The following is a 20555-nucleotide window of genomic DNA, read 5'->3' as shown; positions in this document are numbered from 1 at the left end:
GACTCCTTACATCCTTCACCTTCCCCTCTCCTCTCTCTTTTATTTCTGGTTCTTATGTCCCTGACTCCTTACATCCTTCACCTTCCCCTCTCCTCTCTCTCTTTTATTTCTGGTACTTATGTCCCCGACTCCTTACATCCTTTACCTTCCCCTTCTTCTCTCTCTTTTATTTATGGTTCTTATGTCCCTGGCTCCTTACATCCTTCACCTTCCCCTCCCCCATCTCTCTTCTGGTTCTTATGTCCCTGACTCCTTACATCCTTCACCTTCCCCTCTCCCCTCTCTCTTTTATTTCTGGTTCTAATGTCCCTGACTCCTTACATCCTTCACCTTCCCCTCTCCACTCTTTCTTTTATTTCTGGTTCTTATGTCCCTGACTCCTTACATCCTTCACCTTCCCTCTCCTCTTTTCACTTTTATTTCTCGTTCTTATGTCCCTGATTCCTTACATCCTTCACCTTCCCCTCTCCTCTCTCTCTTTTTTTATTTCTGGTTCATATGTCCCTGACTCCTTACATCCTTCACCTTCCCTCTCCTCTCTCTCTTTTATTTCTGGTTCTTATGTCCCTGATTCCTTACATCCTTCACCTTCCCCTCTCTCTCTCTCTTTTATTTCTGGTTCATATGTCCCTGACTCCTTACATCCTTCACCTTCCCCTCTCCATCTCTCTTTTATTTCTGATTCTTATGTCGCTGACTCCTTACATCCTTCACCTTCCCCTCTCCTCTTTCACTTTTATTTCTGGTTCTTATGTCCCTGACTCCTTACATCCTTCACCTTCCCCTCTCTCTCTCTCTTTTATTTCTGATTCTTATGTCCCTGACTCCTTACATCCTTCACCTTCCCCTCTCCTCTCTCTTTTATTTCTGGTTTCTGGTTCATATGTCCCTTCTGACTCCTCCTACATCCTTCACCTTCCCCTCCCGTCTCTCTTTTATATCTGGTTCTTATGTCCCTGACTCCTTACATCCTTCACCTTCCCCTCTCAGCTCTCTCTTTTATATCTGGTTCTTATGTCCCTGACTCCTTACATCCTTCACCTTCCCCTCTCCCATCTCTCTTCTGGTTCTTATGTCCCTGACTCCTTACATCCTTCACCTTCCCCTCTCCCGTCTCTCTGCTGGTTCTTATGTCCCTGACTCCTTACATCTTTCACCTTCCCCTCTCCATCTCTCTTTTATTTCTGATTCTTATGTCGCTGACTCCTTACATCCTTCACCTTCCCCTCTCTTTTTCACTTTTATTTCTGGTTCTTATGTCCCTGACTCCTTACATCCTTCACCTTCCCCTCCTCTCTCTTTTATTTCTGATTCTTATGTCCCTGACTCCTTACATCCTTCACCTTCCCCTCTCCTCTCTCTCTTTTATTTCTGGTTCATATGTCCCTGACTCCTTACATCCTTCACCTTCCCCTCTCCCGTCTCTCTTCTGGTTCTTATGTCCCTGACTCCTTACATCCTTTACCTTCCCTCTCCTCTCTCTCTTTTATATCTGTTTCTTATGTCCCTGACTCCTTACATCCTTCACCTCCCCTCTCCATCTCTCTTTTATTTCTGATTCTTATGTCCCTGACTCCTTACATCCTTCACCTTCCCCTCTCCATCTCTCTTTTATTTCTGATTCTTATGTCCCTGGCTCCTTACATCCTTCACCTTCCCCTCTCCTCTTTCACTTTTATTTCTGATTCTTATGTCCCTGACTCCTTACATCCTTCACCTTCCCCTCTCCTCTTTCACTTTTATTTCTCGTTCTTATGTCCCTGATTCCTTACATCCTTCACCTTCCCCTCTCCTCTCTCTCTTTTATTTCTGGTTCATATGTCCCTGACTCCTTACATCCTTCACCTTCCCCTCTCCTCTCTCTCTTTTATTTCTGGTTCTTATGTCCCTGATTCCTTACATCCTTCACCTTCCCCTCTCCTCTCTCTCTTTTATTTCTGGTTCATATGTCCCTGACTCCTTACATCCTTCACCTTCCCCTCTCCATCTCTCTTTTATTTCTGATTCTTATGTCCCTGGCTCCTTACATCCTTCACCTTCCCCTCTCCCCTCTCTCTTTTATTTCTGGTTCTTATGTCCCTGACTCCTTACATCCTTCACCTTCCCCTCTCCTCTCTCTCTTTTATTTCTGGTTCTTATGTCCCTGACTCCTTACATCCTTCACCTTCCCCTCTCCTCTCTCTCTTTTATTTCTGGTTCTTATGTCCCTGACTCCTTACATCCTTCACCTTCCCCTCTCCCGTCTCTCTTCTGGTTCTTATGTCCCTGACTCCTTACATCCTTCACCTTCCCCTCTCCATCTCTCTTTTATTTCTGATTCTTATGTCCCTGACTCCTTACATCCTTCACCTTCCCCTCTCCTCTTTCACTTTTATTTCTGGTTCTTATGTCCCTGACTCCTTACATCCTTCACCTTCCCCTCTCCTCTCTCTCTTTTATTTCTGATTCTTATGTCCCTGACTCCTTACATCCTTCACCTTCCCCTCTCCTCTCTCTCTTTTATTTCTGGTACTTATGTCCCCGACTCCTTACATCCTTTACCTTCCCCTTCTTCTCTCTCTTTTATTTATGGTTCTTATGTCCCTGGCTCCTTACATCCTTCACCTTCCCCTCCCCCATCTCTCTTCTGGTTCTTATGTCCCTGACTCCTTACATCCTTCACCTTCCCCTCTCCCCTCTCTCTTTTATTTCTGGTTCTAATGTCCCTGACTCCTTACATCCTTCACCTTCCCCTCTCCACTCTTTCTTTTATTTCTGGTTCTTATGTCCCTGACTCCTTACATCCTTCACCTTCCCCTCTCCTCTTTCACTTTTATTTCTCGTTCTTATGTCCCTGATTCCTTACATCCTTCACCTTCCCCTCTCCTCTCTCTCTCTTTTATTTCTGGTTCATATGTCCCTGACTCCTTACATCCTTCACCTTCCCCTCTCCTCTCTCTCTTTTATTTCTGGTTCTTATGTCCCTGATTCCTTACATCCTTCACCTTCCCCTCTCCTCTCTCTCTTTTATTTCTGGTTCATATGTCCCTGACTCCTTACATCCTTCACCTTCCCCTCTCCATCTCTCTTTTATTTCTGATTCTTATGTCGCTGACTCCTTACATCCTTCACCTTCCCCTCTCCTCTTTCACTTTTATTTCTGGTTCTTATGTCCCTGACTCCTTACATCCTTCACCTTCCCCTCTCCTCTCTCTCTTTTATTTCTGATTCTTATGTCCCTGACTCCTTACATCCTTCACCTTCCCCTCTCCTCTCTCTCTTTTATTTCTGGTTCATATGTCCCTGACTCCTTACATCCTTCACCTTCCCCTCTCCCGTCTCTCTTCTGGTTCTTATGTCCCTGACTCCTTACATCCTTCACCTTCCCCTCTCCACTCTCTCTTTTATATCTGGTTCTTATGTCCCTGACTCCTTACATCCTTCACCTTCCCCTCTCCCATCTCTCTTCTGGTTCTTATGTCCCTGACTCCTTACATCCTTCACCTTCCCCTCTCCCGTCTCTCTGCTGGTTCTTATGTCCCTGACTCCTTACATCTTTCACCTTCCCCTCTCCATCTCTCTTTTATTTCTGATTCTTATGTCGCTGACTCCTTACATCCTTCACCTTCCCCTCTCCTCTCTCTCTTTTATTTCTGATTCTTATGTCCCTGACTCCTTACATCCTTCACCTTCCCCTCTCTCTCTCTCTTTTATTTCTGGTTCATATGTCCCTGACTCCTTACATCCTTCACCTTCCCCTCTCCCGTCTCTCTTCTGGTTCTTATGTCCCTGACTCCTTACATCCTTTACCTTCCCCTCTCCTCTCTCTCTTTATATCTGTTTCTTATGTCCCTGACTCCTTACATCCTTCACCTCCCCCTCTCCATCTCTCTTTTATTTCTGATTCTTATGTCCCTGACTCCTTACATCCTTCACCTTCCCCTCTCCATCTCTCTTTTATTTCTGATTCTTATGTCCCTGGCTCCTTACATCCTTCACCTTCCCCTCTCCTCTTTCACTTTTATTTCTGATTCTTATGTCCCTGACTCCTTACATCCTTCACCTTCCCCTCTCCTCTTTCACTTTTATTTCTCGTTCTTATGTCCCTGATTCCTTACATCCTTCACCTTCCCCTCCTCTCTCTCTTTTATTTCTGGTTCATATGTCCCTGACTCCTTACATCCTTCACCTTCCCCTCTCCTCTCTCTCTTTTATTTCTGGTTCTTATGTCCCTGATTCCTTACATCCTTCACCTTCCCCTCTCCTCTCTCTCTTTTATTTCTGGTTCATATGTCCCTGACTCCTTACATCCTTCACCTTCCCCTCCCCATCTCTCTTTTATTTCTGATTCTTATGTCGCTGACTCCTTACATCCTTCACCTTCCCCTCTCCTCTTTCACTTTTATTTCTGGTTCTTATGTCCCTGACTCCTTACATCCTTCACCTTCCCCTCTCCTCTCTCTCTTTTATTTCTGATTCTTATGTCCCTGACTCTTCCTTCACCTTCCCCTCTCCTCTCTCTCTTTTATTTCTGGTTCATATGTCCCTGACTCCTTACATCCTTCACCTTCCCCTCTCCCGTCTCTCTTCTGGTTCTTATGTCCCTGACTCCTTACATCCTTCACCTTCCCCTCTCCACTCTCTCTTTTATATCTGGTTCTTATGTCCCTGACTCCTTACATCCTTCACCTTCCCCTCTCCCATCTCTCTTCTGGTTCTTATGTCCCTGACTCCTTACATCCTTCACCTTCCCCTCTCCCGTCTCTCTGCTGGTTCTTATGTCCCTGACTCCTTACATCTTTCACCTTCCCCTCTCCATCTCTCTTTTATTTCTGATTCTTATGTCGCTGACTCCTTACATCCTTCACCTTCCCCTCTCCTCTTTCACTTTTATTTCTGGTTCTTATGTCCCTGACTCCTTACATCCTTCACCTTCCCCTCTCCTCTCTCTCTTTTATTTCTGATTCTTATGTCCCTGACTCCTTACATCCTTCACCTTCCCCTCTCCTCTCTCTCTTTTATTTCTGGTTCATATGTCCCTGACTCCTTACATCCTTCACCTTCCCCTCTCCCGTCTCTCTTCTGGTTCTTATGTCCCTGACTCCTTACATCCTTTACCTTCCCCTCTCCTCTCTCTCTTTTATATCTGGTTCTTATGTCCCTGACTCCTTACATCCTTCACCTCCCCCTCTCCATCTCTCTTTTATTTCTGATTCTTATGTCCCTGACTCCTTACATCCTTCACCTTCCCCTCTCCATCTCTCTTTTATTTCTGATTCTTATGTCCCTGGCTCCTTACATCCTTCACCTTCCCCTCTCCTCTTTCACTTTTATTTCTGATTCTTATGTCCCTGACTCCTTACATCCTTCACCTTCCCCTCTCCCGTCTCTCTTCTGGTTCTTATGTCCCTGACTCCTTACATCCTTCACCTTCCCCTCTCCACTCTCTCTTTTATATCTGGTTCTTATGTCCCTGACTCCTTACATCCTTTACCTTCCCCTCTCCACTCTCTCTTTTATATCTGGTTCTTATGTCCCTGACTCCTTACATCCTTCACCTTCCCCTCTCCACTCTCTCTTTTATTTCTGATTCTTACGTCCCTGACTCCTTACATCCTTCACCTTCCCCTCTCCATCTCTCTTTTATTTCTGATTCTTATGTCCCTGGCTCCTTACATCCTTCACCTTCCCCTCTCCTCTTTCACTTTTATTTCTGATTCTTATGTCCCTGACTCCTTACATCCTTCACCTTCCCCTCTCCATCTCTCTTTTATTTCTGATTCTTATGTCCCTGGCTCCTTACATCCTTCACCTTCCCCTCTCCTCTTTCACTTTTATTTCTGATTCTTATGTCCCTGACTCCTTACATCCTTCACCTTCCCCTCTCCTCTTTCACTTTTATTTCTGATTCTTATGTCCCTGACTCCTTACATCCTTCACCTTCCCCTCTCCTCTTTCACTTTTATTTCTGGTTCTTCTGTCCCTGACTCCTTACATCCTTCACCTTCCCCTCTCCTCTCTCTCTTTTATTTCTGGTTCTTATGTCCCTGACTCCTTACATCCTTCACCTTCCCCTCTCCATCTCTCTTTTATTTCTGATTCTTATGTCGCTGACTCCTTACATCCTTCACCTTCCCCTCTCCTCTTTCACTTTTATTTCTGGTTCTTATGTCCCTGACTCCTTACATCCTTCACCTTCCCCTCTCCTCTCTCTCTTTTATTTCTGATTCTTATGTCCCTGACTCCTTACATCCTTCACCTTCCCCTCTCCTCTCTCTCTTTTATTTCTGGTTCATATGTCCCTGACTCCTTACATCCTTCACCTTCCCCTCTCCCGTCTCTCTTCTGGTTCTTATGTCCCTGACTCCTTACATCCTTCACCTTCCCCTCTCCACTCTCTCTTTTATATCTGGTTCTTATGTCCCTGACTCCTTACATCCTTCACCTTCCCCTCTCCCATCTCTCTTCTGGTTCTTATGTCCCTGACTCCTTACATCCTTCACCTTCCCCTCTCCCGTCTCTCTGCTGGTTCTTATGTCCCTGACTCCTTACATCTTTCACCTTCCCCTCTCCATCTCTCTTTTATTTCTGATTCTTATGTCGCTGACTCCTTACATCCTTCACCTTCCCCTCTCCTCTTTCACTTTTATTTCTGGTTCTTATGTCCCTGACTCCTTACATCCTTCACCTTCCCCTCTCCTCTCTCTCTTTTATTTCTGATTCTTATGTCCCTGACTCCTTACATCCTTCACCTTCCCCTCTCCTCTCTCTCTTTTATTTCTGGTTCATATGTCCCTGACTCCTTACATCCTTCACCTTCCCCTCTCCCGTCTCTCTTCTGGTTCTTATGTCCCTGACTCCTTACATCCTTTACCTTCCCCTCTCCTCTCTCTCTTTATATCTGGTTCTTATGTCCCTGACTCCTTACATCCTTCACCTCCCCTCTCCATCTCTTTTTATTTCTGATTCTTATGTCCCTGACTCCTTACATCCTTCACCTTCCCCTCTCCATCTCTCTTTTATTTCTGATTCTTATGTCCCTGGCTCCTTACATCCTTCACCTTCCCCTCTCCTCTTTCACTTTTATTTCTGATTCTTATGTCCCTGACTCCTTACATCCTTCACCTTCCCCTCTCCCGTCTCTCTTCTGGTTCTTATGTCCCTGACTCCTTACATCCTTCACCTTCCCCTCTCCACTCTCTCTTATATATCTGGTTCTTATGTCCCTGACTCCTTACATCCTTCACCTTCCCCTCTCCCGTCTCTCTTCTGGTTCTTATGTCCCTGACTCCTTACATCCTTCACCTTCCCCTCTCCACTCTCTCTTTTATTTCTGATTCTTATGTCCCTGACTCCTTACATCCTTCACCTTCCCCTCTCCATCTCTCTTTTATTTCTGATTCTTATGTCCCTGGCTCCTTACATCCTTCACCTTCCCCTCTCCTCTTTCACTTTTATTTCTGATTCTTATGTCCCTGACTCTTTACATCCTTCACCTTCCCCTCTCCATCTCTCTTTTATTTCTGATTCTTATGTCCCTGGCTCCTTACATCCTTCACCTTCCCCTCTCCTCTTTCACTTTTATTTCTGATTCTTATGTCCCTGACTCCTTACATCCTTCACCTTCCCCTCTCCTCTTTCACTTTTATTTCTGATTCTTATGTCCCTGACTCCTTACATCCTTCACCTTCCCCTCTCCTCTTTCACTTTTATTTCTGGTTCTTCTGTCCCTGACTCCTTACATCCTTCACCTTCCCCTCTCCTCTCTCTCTTTTATTTCTGGTTCTTATGTCCCTGACTCCTTACATCCTTCACCTTCCCCTCTCCATCTCTCTTTTATTTCTGATTCTTATGTCCCTGGCTCCTTACATCCTTCACCTTCCCCTCTATTCTCTCTCTTTGATTAATGGTTCTTATGTCCCTGACTCCTTACATCCTTCACCTTCCCCTCTCCACTCTCTCATTTATTTCTGGTTCTTATGTCCCTGACTCCTTACATCCTTCACCTTCCCCTCCCCCGTCTCTCTTCTGGTTCTTATGTCCCTGACTCCTTACATCCTTCACCTTCCCCTCTCCATCTCTCTTTTATTTCTGGTTCTTATGTCCCTGATTCCTTACATCCTTCACCTTCCCCTCTCCTCTCTCTCTTTTATTTCTGGTTCTTATGTCCCTGACTCCTTACATCCTTCACCTTCCCCTCTCTCTCTCTCTTTTATTTCTGGTTCATATGTCCCTGACTCCTTACATCCTTCACCTTCCCCTCTCCATCTCTCTTTTATTTCTGATTCTTATGTCCCTGGCTCCTTACATCCTTCACCTTCCCCTCTCCCCTCTCTCTTTTATTTCTGGTTCTTATGTCCCTGACTCCTTACATCCTTCACCTTCCCCTCTCCCGTCTCTCTTCTGGTTCTTATGTCCCTGACTCCTTACATCCTTCACCTTCCCCTCTCCATCTCTCTTTTATTTCTGATTCTTATGTCCATGACTCCTTACATCCTTCACCTTCCCCTCTCCATCTCTCTTTTATTTCTGATTCTTAGGTCCCTGGCTCCTTACATCCTTCACCTTCCCCTCTCTACTCTCTCTTTTATTTCTGGTTCTTATGTCCCTGACTCCTTACATCCTTCACCTTCCCCTCCCCCGTATCTCTTCTGGTTCTTATGTCCCTGACTCCTTAAATCCTTCACCTTCCCCTCTCCTCTCTCTCTTTTATTTCTGGTTCTTATGTCCCTGACTCCTTACATCCTTCACCTTCCCCTCTCCTCTCTCTCTTTTATTTCTGGTTCTTATGTCCCTGACTCCTTAAATCCTTCACCTTCCCCTCTCCTCTCTCTCTTTTATTTCTGGTTCTTATGTCCCTGACTCCTTACATCCTTCACCTTCCCCTCTCCATCTCTCTTTTATTTCTGATTCTTATGTCGCTGACTCCTTACATCCTTCACCTCCCCCTCTCCTCTTTCACTTTTATTTCTGGTTCTTATGTCCCTGACTCCTTACATCCTTCACCTTCCCCTCTCCTCCCTCTCTTTTATTTCTGATTCTTATGTCCCTGACTCCTTACATCCTTCACCTTCCCCTCTCCTCTCTCTCTTTTATTTCTGGTTCATATGTCCCTGACTCCTTACATCCTTCACCTTCCCTCTCCCTTTCACCTCTCTCTTCTGGTTCTTATGTCCCTGACTCCTTACATCCTTTACCTTCCCCTCTCCTCTCTCTCTTTTATTTCTGGTTCTTATGTCCCTGACTCCTTACATCATTCACCTTCCCTCTCCCGTCTCTCTTCTGGTTCTTATGTCCCTGACCCCTTACATCTTTCACCTTCCCCTCTCCATCTCTCTTTTATTTCTGATTCTTATGTCGCTGACTCCTTACATCCTTCACCTTCCCCTCTCCTCTTTCACTTTTATTTCTGGTTCTTATGTCCCTGACTCCTTACATCCTTCACCTTCCCCTCTCCTCTCTCTCTTTTATTTCTGATTCTTATGTCCCTGACTCCTTACATCCTTCACCTTCCCCTCTCCTCTCTCTCTTTTATTTCTGGTTCATATGTCCCTGACTCCTTACATCCTTCACCTTCCCCTCTCCCGTCTCTCTTCTGGTTCTTATGTCCCTGACTCCTTACATCCTTTACCTTCCCCTCTCCTCTCTCTCTTTTATTTCTGGTTCTTATGTCCCTGACTCCTTACATCATTCACCTCCCCCTCTCCATCTCTCTTTTATTTCTGATTCTTATGTCCCTGACTCCTTACATCCTTCACCTTCCCCTCTCCATCTCTCTTTTATTTCTGATTCTTATGTCCCTGGCTCCTTACATCCTTCACCTTCCCCTCTCCTCTTTCACTTTTATTTCTGGTTCTTATGTCCCTGACTCCTTACATCCTTCACCTTCCCCTCTCCTCTTTCACTTTTATTTCTGATTCTTATGTCCCTGACTCCTTACATCCTTCACCTTCCCCTCTCCTCTTTCACTTCTATTTCTGGTTCTTCTGTCCCTGACTCCTTACATCCTTCACCTTCCCCTCTCCTCTCTCTCTTTTATTTCTGGTTCTTATGTCCCTGACTCCTTACATCCTTCACCTTCCCCTCTCCATCTCTCTTTTATTTCTGATTCTTATGTCCCTGGCTCCTTACATCCTTCACCTTCCCCTCTATTCTCTCTCTTTGATTTCTGGTTCTTATGTCCCTGACTCCTTACATCCTTCACCTTCCCCTCTCCACTCTCTCTTTTATTTCTGGTTCTTATGTCCCTGACTCCTTACATCCTTCACTTTCCCCTCTCCCGTCTCTCTTCTGGTTCTTATGTCCCTGACTCCTTACATCCTTCACCTTCCCCTCTCCATCTCTCTTTTATTTCTGATTCTTATGTCCCTGACTCCTTACATCCTTCACCTTCCCCTCTCCATCTCTCTTTTATTTCTGATTCTTATGTCCCTGACTCCTTACATCCTTCACCTTCCCCTCTCCATCTCTCTTTTATTTCTGATTCTTATGTCCCTGGCTCCTTACATCCTTCACCTTCCCCTCTCTTCTCTCTCTTTTATTTCTGGTACTTATGTCCCCTACTCCTTACATCCTTTACCTTCCCCTTCTTCTCTCTCTTTTATTTCTGGTTCTTATGTCCCTGGCTCCTTACATCCTTCACCTTCCCCTCTCCACTCTCTCTTTTATTTCTGGTTCTTATGTCCCTGACTCCTTACATCCTTCACCTTCCCCTCCCCCGTCTCTCTTCTGGTTCTTATGTCCCTGACTCCTTACATCCTTCACCTTCCCCTCTCCCGTCTCTCTTCTGGTTCTTATGTCCCTGACTCCTTACATCCTTCACCTTCCCCTCTCCATCTCTCTTTTATTTCTTGTTCTTATTTCCCTGATTCCTTACATCCTTCACCTTCCCCTCTCCTCTCTCTCTTTTATTTCTGGTTCATATGTCCCTGACGCCTTACATCCTTCACCTTCTCCTCTCCTCTCTCTCTTTTATTTCTGGTTCTTATGTCCCTGATTCCTTACATCCTTCACCTTCCCCTCTCCTCTCTCTCTTTTATTTCTGGTTCATATGTCCCTGACTCCTTACATCCTTCACCTTCCCCTCTTCATCTCTCTTTTATTTCTGATTCTTATGTCCCTGACTCCTTAAATCCTTCACCTTCCCCTCTCCTCTCTCTCTTTTATTTCTGGTTCTTATGTCCCTGACTCCTTACATCCTTCACCTTCCCCTCTCCCCTTATCTCCTGTTTTTCAACTCTCATTCCCTTTCCCTCAGTATTAGTGGATCAGTTGTCTTGTATTATAAGGCAATACTTTTTCATCTATTTTCCTCTTCCTCCTCCTCTTCCTCTTCCTCCTCTTCACCACCCTTCTGAGTGAGAGATGAACACTCCTCTCCACTCGTTTTTACATCCCCATGTCCTGTTCAGTCTCGGCCTCTTTAGGGGGCAAATCATGCAGATATGAGAGTAGGGTTTGTATTTGAGTAGGTGTGTGTGAGTGAACCAGCTGTATGTGTACCAGTGTGTGTATGTGTGTACTGGTGTGTGTGTGTACCGGTGTGTGTACCGGTGTGTGTACCGGTGTGTGTATCTGTACCGGTGTGTGTGTGTGTCTACCTGTGTGTGTACCGGTGTGTGTATCTATACCGGTGTGTGTGTACCTGTGTGTGTACCGGTGTGTGTATCTGTACCGGTGTGTGTGTATCTGTACCGGTGTGTGCGTGTGTGTGTACCTTTATGTGTACCGGTGTGTGTATCTGTACCGGTGTGTGTGTATCTGTACCGGTGTGTGTGTATCTGTACCAGTGTGTGTGTACCTGTGTGTGTACCGGTGTGTGTATCTGTACCGGTGTGTGTGTGTGTGTACCGGTGTGTGTATCTATACCGTGTGTGTGTACCTGTGTGTGTACCGGTGTGTGTATCTGTACCGGTGTGTGCGTGTGTGTGTACCTTTATGTGTACCGGTGTGTGTATCTGTACCGGTGTGTGTGTATCTGTACCGGTGTGTGTGTATCTGTACCGGTGTGTGCGTGTGTGTGTACCTTTATGTGTACCGGTGTGTGTATCTGTACCGGTGTGTGTGTATCTGTACCGGTGTGTGTGTATCTGTACCAGTGTGTGTGTACCTGTGTGTGTACCGGTGTGTGTATATGTACCGGTGTGTGTGTATCTGTACCGGTGTGTGTGTGTGTGTGTGTGTGCTTGGGCTTTTACGAGGGATCCCTGTGCTTGGCTCCAAGTCCTGAGCAGTCTGTGTGTGGGTGTTGTGAATACCAATACTGCTGCTGGAGAGAGGAGAGGATGAGTGTGTTAGATGCTGGAGAGAGGAGAGGATGAGTGTGTTAGATGCTGGAGAGAGGAGAGGATGAGTGTGTTAGATGCTGGAGAGAGGAGAGGATGAGTGTGTTAGATGTATAACGGTGAGACTGACCATCTAAAGTATCTGTGTCTGTATGTGTCTGTGTCATTCATCATACATGTATTTCTGCTGTTCAGAGTCAATGAGAGGAAAGAACCAAGAGGAGTGACAGATATAGGGAAGATAATCAAGGAGGTGATGGAGTCCAGGTGAGTGTCATGAGGCGCTGGTGTGCATGACGATGGTGACAGGTGTGTGGGATAATCAGCAGCCTGATGACCTAGAGGCTGGAGACGGAGCATACGTGACAACTGGGGGATTCCGGTGTTTCTATGCCAAACAGTTTTGTTATATTTCAGACTTCTGTGATGTATATAAAGTGTAATATTGGGATGCGAACTCAAAATGGAATACATTTCAGCTCTATATCTGACATGCTGCACGGTCTTCTTTAAGCTTTGTTGAAGCTCATAGCCATGAGTGTGTGAGGTGTATATTTTTGTTTCAAAGTAGATTTGTTTAAGACCACCAAGAAACACTGTGTGACCCGGATTTACCCCACTGCAGTAAAAGGTTAAAAGCGCATGGCTTGTGCAATGTGCATTTTTCGTCTTCCAGGAATGATATACATGTAAGGAGAAAGCTTAAGTCTCTATCTATCCATTTATGTAAATATACCCCCTGTCTGATTCCCAGTTCGTCCACTAGATAGCAGTAGGAGATCACATGACGGCCACTTGAAACCAGTTGATTGGTTTTGATCTGGTTTTGGTAGTGAGTCACTGTGCCAAAATGGCTGAACAGATTTTAAAATGACCCTAGCAAACATGGCTTTCAAGTTAAATAAGACAGACAGGTGAGGAAACGTTCACTTTTACTACTGTAAACGAGGAGCTAGGTCAATTTGTGGAGGATGCAAACAAGATCATGTGGATGGAGAAGGAAATGCTTCGCTTTACAACGACCATCCCATGCATACTAAATGTTTACACTTTTGGGGGAGATTCTTATGACATTGGCAGAAGTAAGATTTAAGTTTGATTTCCAAAAGGACAAGCGCTGTTGCTTTCAAATGATATGTCACTTTCTATTTTCTGATGGCATTGGGGGGAGGGGTGGATGGGGTGGGGGTTGGATGGGGAGGGGTGGATGGGGTGGGGGTTGCAGGGTTGTTATAATGAATGTTTCTCCAGTGCAGTTAAAAATAATTCTGTGTCACTTCCCGAGAGAGAGAGAGAGAGAGAGAGAGAGAGAGAGAGAGAGAGAGAGAGAGAGAGAGAGAGAGAGAGGATGATGGGTAATGTTGATGGAGCACAGTTGCTGTGTGTGGGAGTGTATACACACATTACCCACATGCATTACTCCCACTCATATGCATATGCCCCTACATACAATTGATTTTGCACACACACACACACACACACACACACACACACACACACACACACACACACACACACACACACACACACACACACACACACACACACACACACACACACACACACACACACACACACGGAGTGAAGAGAATGTGGTTTCATGAGGACAATCTTTGTCATTACCTCTCAGAGATTCCTCAGGGGACTACATTGTTATTTTCTCCCAGCCACCATCTAATAAACTAGAGCGGGGAGAAGACACACACACACACACACACACACACACACACACACACACACACACACACACACACACACACACACACACACACACACACACACACACACACACACACACACACACACACACACACACACACACACACACACACAAACACACGTATCTTTTACAGAACTGTGATCAAATCAAACTAGTGCTTGCAAGGACACTCATATCATGCATTGCAAACCCACTATCACTGACAATCACAGTCTGCCAGTCTAGAGTTTCCTCTCTGAAGCTATTCACACACACCACACATACTGACACTCTCTGAGACACGTCCACTGTCTGAGAAGTACACACTTATACAGTACCAGGCAAAAGTTTGGGCATACCTACTCATTCAAGGGTTTTTTTCTTAATTTGTACTATTTTCTACATTGCATCAAAGCTATGAAATAACACATATAGAATCCTTGATTTGATCACAGTTCTGTAAAAGAGAGAGAGAGAGAGGAGTGCAGAGGAGATGAGGAATGAGAGAGAGGAGTGCAGAGGAGATGAGGAATGAGAGAGAGGAATGCAGAGATGAGGAATGAGAGAGAGGAGTGCAGAGGAGATGAGGAATGAGAGAGGGGAATGCAGAGGAGATGAGGAATGAGAGAGAGAATGAAAAAGAGAAGGGAGTAAGAGGGAAGAAAAAGAGAGAACTTGAGAGAAGTAGAGATAGGTTTGAGAGATAATGAATGAAATGGATGAGGAGAGATAATGAATGAAGAGACATGATGAAGGAGAGAAGTAGAGATAGGGTTGAGAGATAATGAATGAAATGGATGAGGAGAGATAATGAATGAAGAGACATGATGAAGGAGGGAAGTAGAGATAGGTTTGAGAGATAATGAATGAAATGGATGAGGAGAGATAATGAATGAAGAGACATGATGAAGGAGAGAAGTAGAGATAGGGTTGAGAGATAATGAATGAAAGGGATGGGGAGAGATAATGAATGAATAGAAGTAGAGATATGGTTGAGAGATAATAAATGAAAGGGATGAGGAGAGATAATGAATGAAGAGAGCTGATGAAGGAGAGAAGTAGAGATAGGGTTGAGAGATAATGAATGAAAGGGATGGGGAGAGATAATGAATGAAGAGAGATGATGAAGGAGAGAAGTAGAGATAGGGTTGGGAGATAATGAATGAATGGGATGAGGAGATATAATGAATGAAGAGACATGCTGAAGGAGAGAAGTAGAGATAGGGTTGAGAGATAATGAATGAAATGGATGAGGAGAGATAATGAATAAAGAGACATGATGAAAGAGAGAAGTAGAGATAGTTTTGAGAGATAATGAATTAAATGGATGAGGAGAGATAATGAATGAAGAGACATGATGAAGGAGAGAAGTAGAGGTAGGTTTGAGAGATAATAAATGAAAGGGATGAGGAGAGATAATGAATGAAGAGAGCTGATGAAGGAGAGAAGTAGAGGTAGAGTTGAGAGATAATGAATGAAAGGGACAAGGAGATATAATGAATGAAGAGAGATGATGAAGGAGAGAAGTAGAGATAGGGTTGGGAGATAATGAATGAATGGGATGAGGAGATGTAATGAATGAAGAGACATGCTGAAGGAGAGAAGTAGAGATAGGGTAGAGAGATAATGAATGAAATGGATGAGGAGAGATAATGAATAAAGAGACATGATGAAAGAGAGAAGTAGAGATAGGTTTGAGAGATAATGAATGAAATGGATGAGGAGAGATAATGAATGAAGAGACATGATGAAGGAGAGAAGTAGAGATAGGGTTGAGAGATAATGAATGAATGGGATGAGGAGAGATAATGAATAAAGAGACATGATGAAAGAGAGAAGTAGAGATAGTTTTGAGAGATAATGAATTAAATGGATGAGGAGAGATAATGAATGAAGAGACATGATGAAGGAGAGAAGTAGAGGTAGGTTTGAGAGATAATAAATGAAAGGGATGAGGAGAGATAATGAATGAAGAGAGCTGATGAAGGAGAGAAGTAGAGGTAGAGTTGAGAGATAATGAATGAAAGGGACAAGGAGATATAATGAATGAAGAGAGATGATGAAGGAGAGAAGTAGAGATAGGGTTGGGAGATAATGAATGAATGGGATGAGGAGATATAATGAATGAAGAGACATGCTGAAGGAGAGAAGTAGAGATAGGGTAGAGAGATAATGAATGAAATGGATGAGGAGAGATAATGAATAAAGAGACATGATGAAAGAGAGAAGTAGAGATAGGTTTGAGAGATAATGAATGAAATGGATGAGGAGAGATAATGAATGAAGAGACATGATGAAGGAGAGAAGTAAATATAGTTTTGAGAGATAATGAATTAAATGGATGAGGAGAGATAATGAATGAAGAGACATGATGAAGGAGAGAAGTAAAGATAGGTTTGAGAGATAATAAATGAAAGGGATGAGGAGAGATAATGAATGAAGAGAGCTGATGAAGGAGAGAAGTAGAGGTAGAGTTGAGAGATAATGAATGAAAGGGACAAGGAGATATAATGAATGAAGAGAGATGATGAAGGAGAGAAGTAGAGATAGGGTTGGGAGATAATGAATGAATGGGATGAGGAGATATAATGAATGAAGAGACATGCTGAAGGAGAGAAGTAGAGATAGGGTTGAGAGATAATGAATGAAATGGATGAGGAGAGATAATGAATAAAGAGACATGATGAAAGAGAGAAGTAGAGATAGGTTTGAGAGATAATGAATGAAATGGATGAGGAGAGATAATGAATGAAGAGACATGATGAAGGAGAGAAGTAAAGATAGGTTTGAGAGATAATAAATGAAAGGGATGAGGAGAGATAATGAATGAAGAGAGCTGATGAAGGAGAGAAGTAGAGGTAGAGTGAGAGATAATGAATGAAAGGGACAAGGAGATATAATGAATGAAGAGAGATGATGAAGGAGAGAAGTAGAGATAGGGTTGGGAGATAATGAATGAATGGGATGAGGAGATATAATGAATGAAGAGACATGCTGAAGGAGAGAAGTAGAGATAGGGTAGAGAGATAATGAATGAAATGGATGAGGAGAGATAATGAATAAAGAGACATGATGAAAGAGAGAAGTAGAGATAGGTTTGAGAGATAATGAATGAAATGGATGAGGAGAGATAATGAATGAAGAGACATGATGAAGGAGAGAAGTAGAGATAGGGTTGAGAGATAATGAATGAAATGGATGAGGAGAGATAATGAATAAAGAGACATGATGAAAGAGAGAAGTAGAGATAGTTTTGAGAGATAATGAATTAAATGGATGAGGAGAGATAATGAATGAAGAGACATGATGAAGGAGAGAAGTAGAGGTAGGTTTGAGAGATAATAAATGAAAGGGATGAGGAGAGATAATGAATGAAGAGAGCTGATGAAGGAGAGAAGTAGAGGTAGAGTTGAGAGATAATGAATGAAAGGGACAAGGAGATATAATGAATGAAGAGAGATGATGAAGGAGAGAAGTAGAGATATGGTTGAGAGATAATAAATGAAAGGGACGAGGAGAGATAATGAATGAAGAGAGCTGATGAAGGAGAGAAGTAGAGATAGGGTTGAGAGATAATAAATGAAATGGATGAGGAGAGATAATGAATAAAGAGACATGATGAAAGAGAGAAGTAGAGATAGGTTTGAGAGATAATGAATGAAATGGATGAGGAGAGATAATGAATGAAGAGACATGATGAAGGAGAGAAGTAAATATAGTTTTGAGAGATAATGAATTAAATGGATGAGGAGAGATAATGAATGAAGAGACATGATGAAGGAGAGAAGTAAAGATAGGTTTGAGAGATAATAAATGAAAGGGATGAGGAGAGATAATGAATGAAGAGAGCTGATGAAGGAGAGAAGTAGAGGTAGAGTTGAGAGATAATGAATGAAAGGGACAAGGAGATATAATGAATGAAGAGAGATGATGAAGGAGAGAAGTAGAGATAGGGTTGGGAGATAATGAATGAATGGGATGAGGAGATATAATGAATGAAGAGACATGAAGGAGAGAGAAGTAGAGATAGGGTTGAGAGATAATGAATGAAATGGATGAGAGATAATGAATAAAGAGACATGATGAAAGAGAGAAGTAGAGATAGGTTTGAGAGATAATGAATGAAATGGATGAGGAGAGATAATGAATGAAGAGACATGATGAAGGAGAGAAGTAAAGATAGGTTTGAGAGATAATAAATGAAAGGGATGAGGAGAGATAATGAATGAAGAGAGCTGATGAAGGAGAGAAGTAGAGGTAGAGTTGAGAGATAATGAATGAAAGGGACAAGGAGATATAATGAATGAAGAGAGATGATGAAGGAGAGAAGTAGAGATAGGGTTGGGAGATAATGAATGAATGGGATGAGGAGATATAATGAATGAAGAGACATGATGAAGGAGAGAAGTAGAGATAGGGTTGGGAGATAATGAATGAAATGGATGAGGAGAGATAATGAATGAAGAGACATGATGAAGGAGGGAAGTAGAGATAGGTTTGAGAGATAATGAATGAAATGGATGAGGAGAGATAATGAATGAAGAGACATGATGAAGGAGAGAAGTAGAGATAGGGTTGAGAGATAATGAATGAAGAGAAGTAGAGATATGGTTGAGAGATAATAAATGAAAGGGATGAGGAGAGATAATGAATGAAGAGAGCTGATGAAGGAGAGAAGTAGAGATAGGGTTGAGAGATAATAAATTAAAGGGATGAGGAGAGATAATGAATGAAGAGATATGATGAAGGAGAGAAGTAGAGATAGGGTTGGGATATAATGAATGAATGGGATGAGGAGATATAATGAATGAAGAGACATGATGAAGGAGAGAAGTAGAGATAGGGTTGGGAGATAATGAATGAATGGGATGAGGAGATATAATGAATGAAGAGACATGCTGAAGGAGAGAAGTAGAGATAGGGTTGAGAGATAATGAATGAAATGGATGAGGAGAGATAATGAATAAAGAGACATGATGAAAGAGAGAAGTAGAGATAGTTTTGAGAGATAATGAATTAAATGGATGAGGAGAGATAATGAATGAAGAGACATGATGAAGGAGAGAAGTAGAGATAGGTTTGAGAGATAATAAATGAAAGGGATGAGGAGAGATAATGAATGAAGAGAGCTGATGAAGGAGAGAAGTAGAGGTAGAGTTGAGAGATAATGAATGAAAGGGACAAGGAGATATAATGAATGAAGAGAGATGATGAAGGAGAGAAGTAGAGATAGGGTTGGGAGATAATGAATGAATGGGATGAGGAGATATAATGAATGAAGAGACATGCTGAAGGAGAGAAGTAGAGATAGGGTTGAGAGATAATGAATGAAATGGATGAGGAGAGATAATGAATAAAGAGACATGATGAAAGAGAGAAGTAGAGATAGGTTTGAGAGATAATGAATGAAATGGATGAGGAGAGATAATGAATGAAGAGACATGATGAAGGAGAGAAGTAAAGATAGTTTTGAGAGATAATGAATTAAATGGATGAGGAGAGATAATGAATGAAGAGACATGATGAAGGAGAGAAGTAGAGATAGGTTTGAGAGATAATAAATGAAAGGGATGAGGAGAGATAATGAATGAAGAGAGCTGATGAAGGAGAGAAGTAGAGGTAGAGTTGAGAGATAATGAATGAAAGGGACAAGGAGATATAATGAATGAAGAGAGATGATGAAGGAGAGAAGTAGAGATAGGGTTGGGAGATAATGAATGAATGGGATGAGGAGATATAATGAATGAAGAGACATGCTGAAGGAGAGAAGTAGAGATAGGGTTGAGAGATAATGAATGAAATGGATGAGGAGAGATAATGAATAAAGAGACATGATGAAAGAGAGAAGTAGAGATAGGTTTGAGAGATAATGAATGAAATGGATGAGGAGAGATAATGAATGAAGAGACATGATGAAGGAGAGAAGTAAAGATAGTTTTGAGAGATAATGAATTAAATGGATGAGGAGAGATAATGAATGAAGAGACATGATGAAGGAGAGAAGTAAAGATAGGTTTGAGAGATAATAAATGAAAGGGATGAGGAGAGATAATGAATGAAGAGAGCTGATGAAGGAGAGAAGTAGAGGTAGAGTTGAGAGATAATGAATGAAAGGGACAAGGAGATATAATGAATGAAGAGAGATGATGAAGGAGAGAAGTAGAGATAGGGTTGGGAGATAATGAATGAATGGGATGAGGAGATATAATGAATGAAGAGACATGATGAAGGAGAGAAGTAGAGATAGGGTTGGGAGATAATGAATGAATGGGATGAGGAGATATAATGAATGAAGAGACATGATGAAGGAGAGAAGTAAAGATAGGTTTGAGAGATAATAAATGAAAGGGATGAGGAGAGATAATGAATGAAGAGAGCTGATGAAGGAGAGAAGTAGAGGTAGAGTTGAGAGATAATGAATGAAAGGGACAAGGAGATATAATGAATGAAGAGAGATGATGAAGGAGAGAAGTAGAGATAGGGTTGGGAGATAATGAATGAATGGGATGAGGAGATATAATGAATGAAGAGACATGATGAAGGAGAGAAGTAGAGATAGGGTTGGGAGATAATGAATGAATGGGATGAGGAGA

At 42.7% G+C, this 20555-nt stretch overlaps 2 long non-coding RNA genes across 3 annotated transcripts; one reads left to right on the top strand and one right to left on the bottom strand.

Annotated features, from left to right (window-relative positions):
• Nucleotides 1-4514: 4514 nt before the first annotated feature.
• Nucleotides 4515-10965, bottom strand: LOC127928114 (uncharacterized). 2 transcript variants are annotated; one of them, XR_008130474.1, is made up of 3 exons: nt 10929-10965; nt 8044-8106; nt 4515-4604 (listed from the first exon to the last, which is right to left on the bottom strand). It is a non-coding gene; the product is annotated as an uncharacterized LOC127928114 (long non-coding RNA). The 2 variants fall into 2 exon arrangements; XR_008130473.1 differs by lacking the exon at nt 4515-4604 and adding an exon at nt 6015-6360.
• A 5867-nt stretch (nt 10966-16832) lies between these two features.
• On the top strand, nt 16833-20257 carry LOC127928116 (uncharacterized). Its single transcript, XR_008130475.1, has 3 exons — nt 16833-17287; nt 18142-19351; nt 19430-20257. It is a non-coding gene; the product is annotated as an uncharacterized LOC127928116 (long non-coding RNA).
• Nucleotides 20258-20555: the final 298 nt, after the last annotated feature.

Source organism: Oncorhynchus keta, unplaced genomic scaffold, assembly GCF_023373465.1.
Source record: "Oncorhynchus keta strain PuntledgeMale-10-30-2019 unplaced genomic scaffold, Oket_V2 Un_scaffold_2149_pilon_pilon, whole genome shotgun sequence".
NCBI classification, from domain to species: domain Eukaryota; kingdom Metazoa; phylum Chordata; class Actinopteri; order Salmoniformes; family Salmonidae; genus Oncorhynchus; species Oncorhynchus keta.
This window is presented reverse-complemented; position numbering and strand designations above follow the sequence as displayed.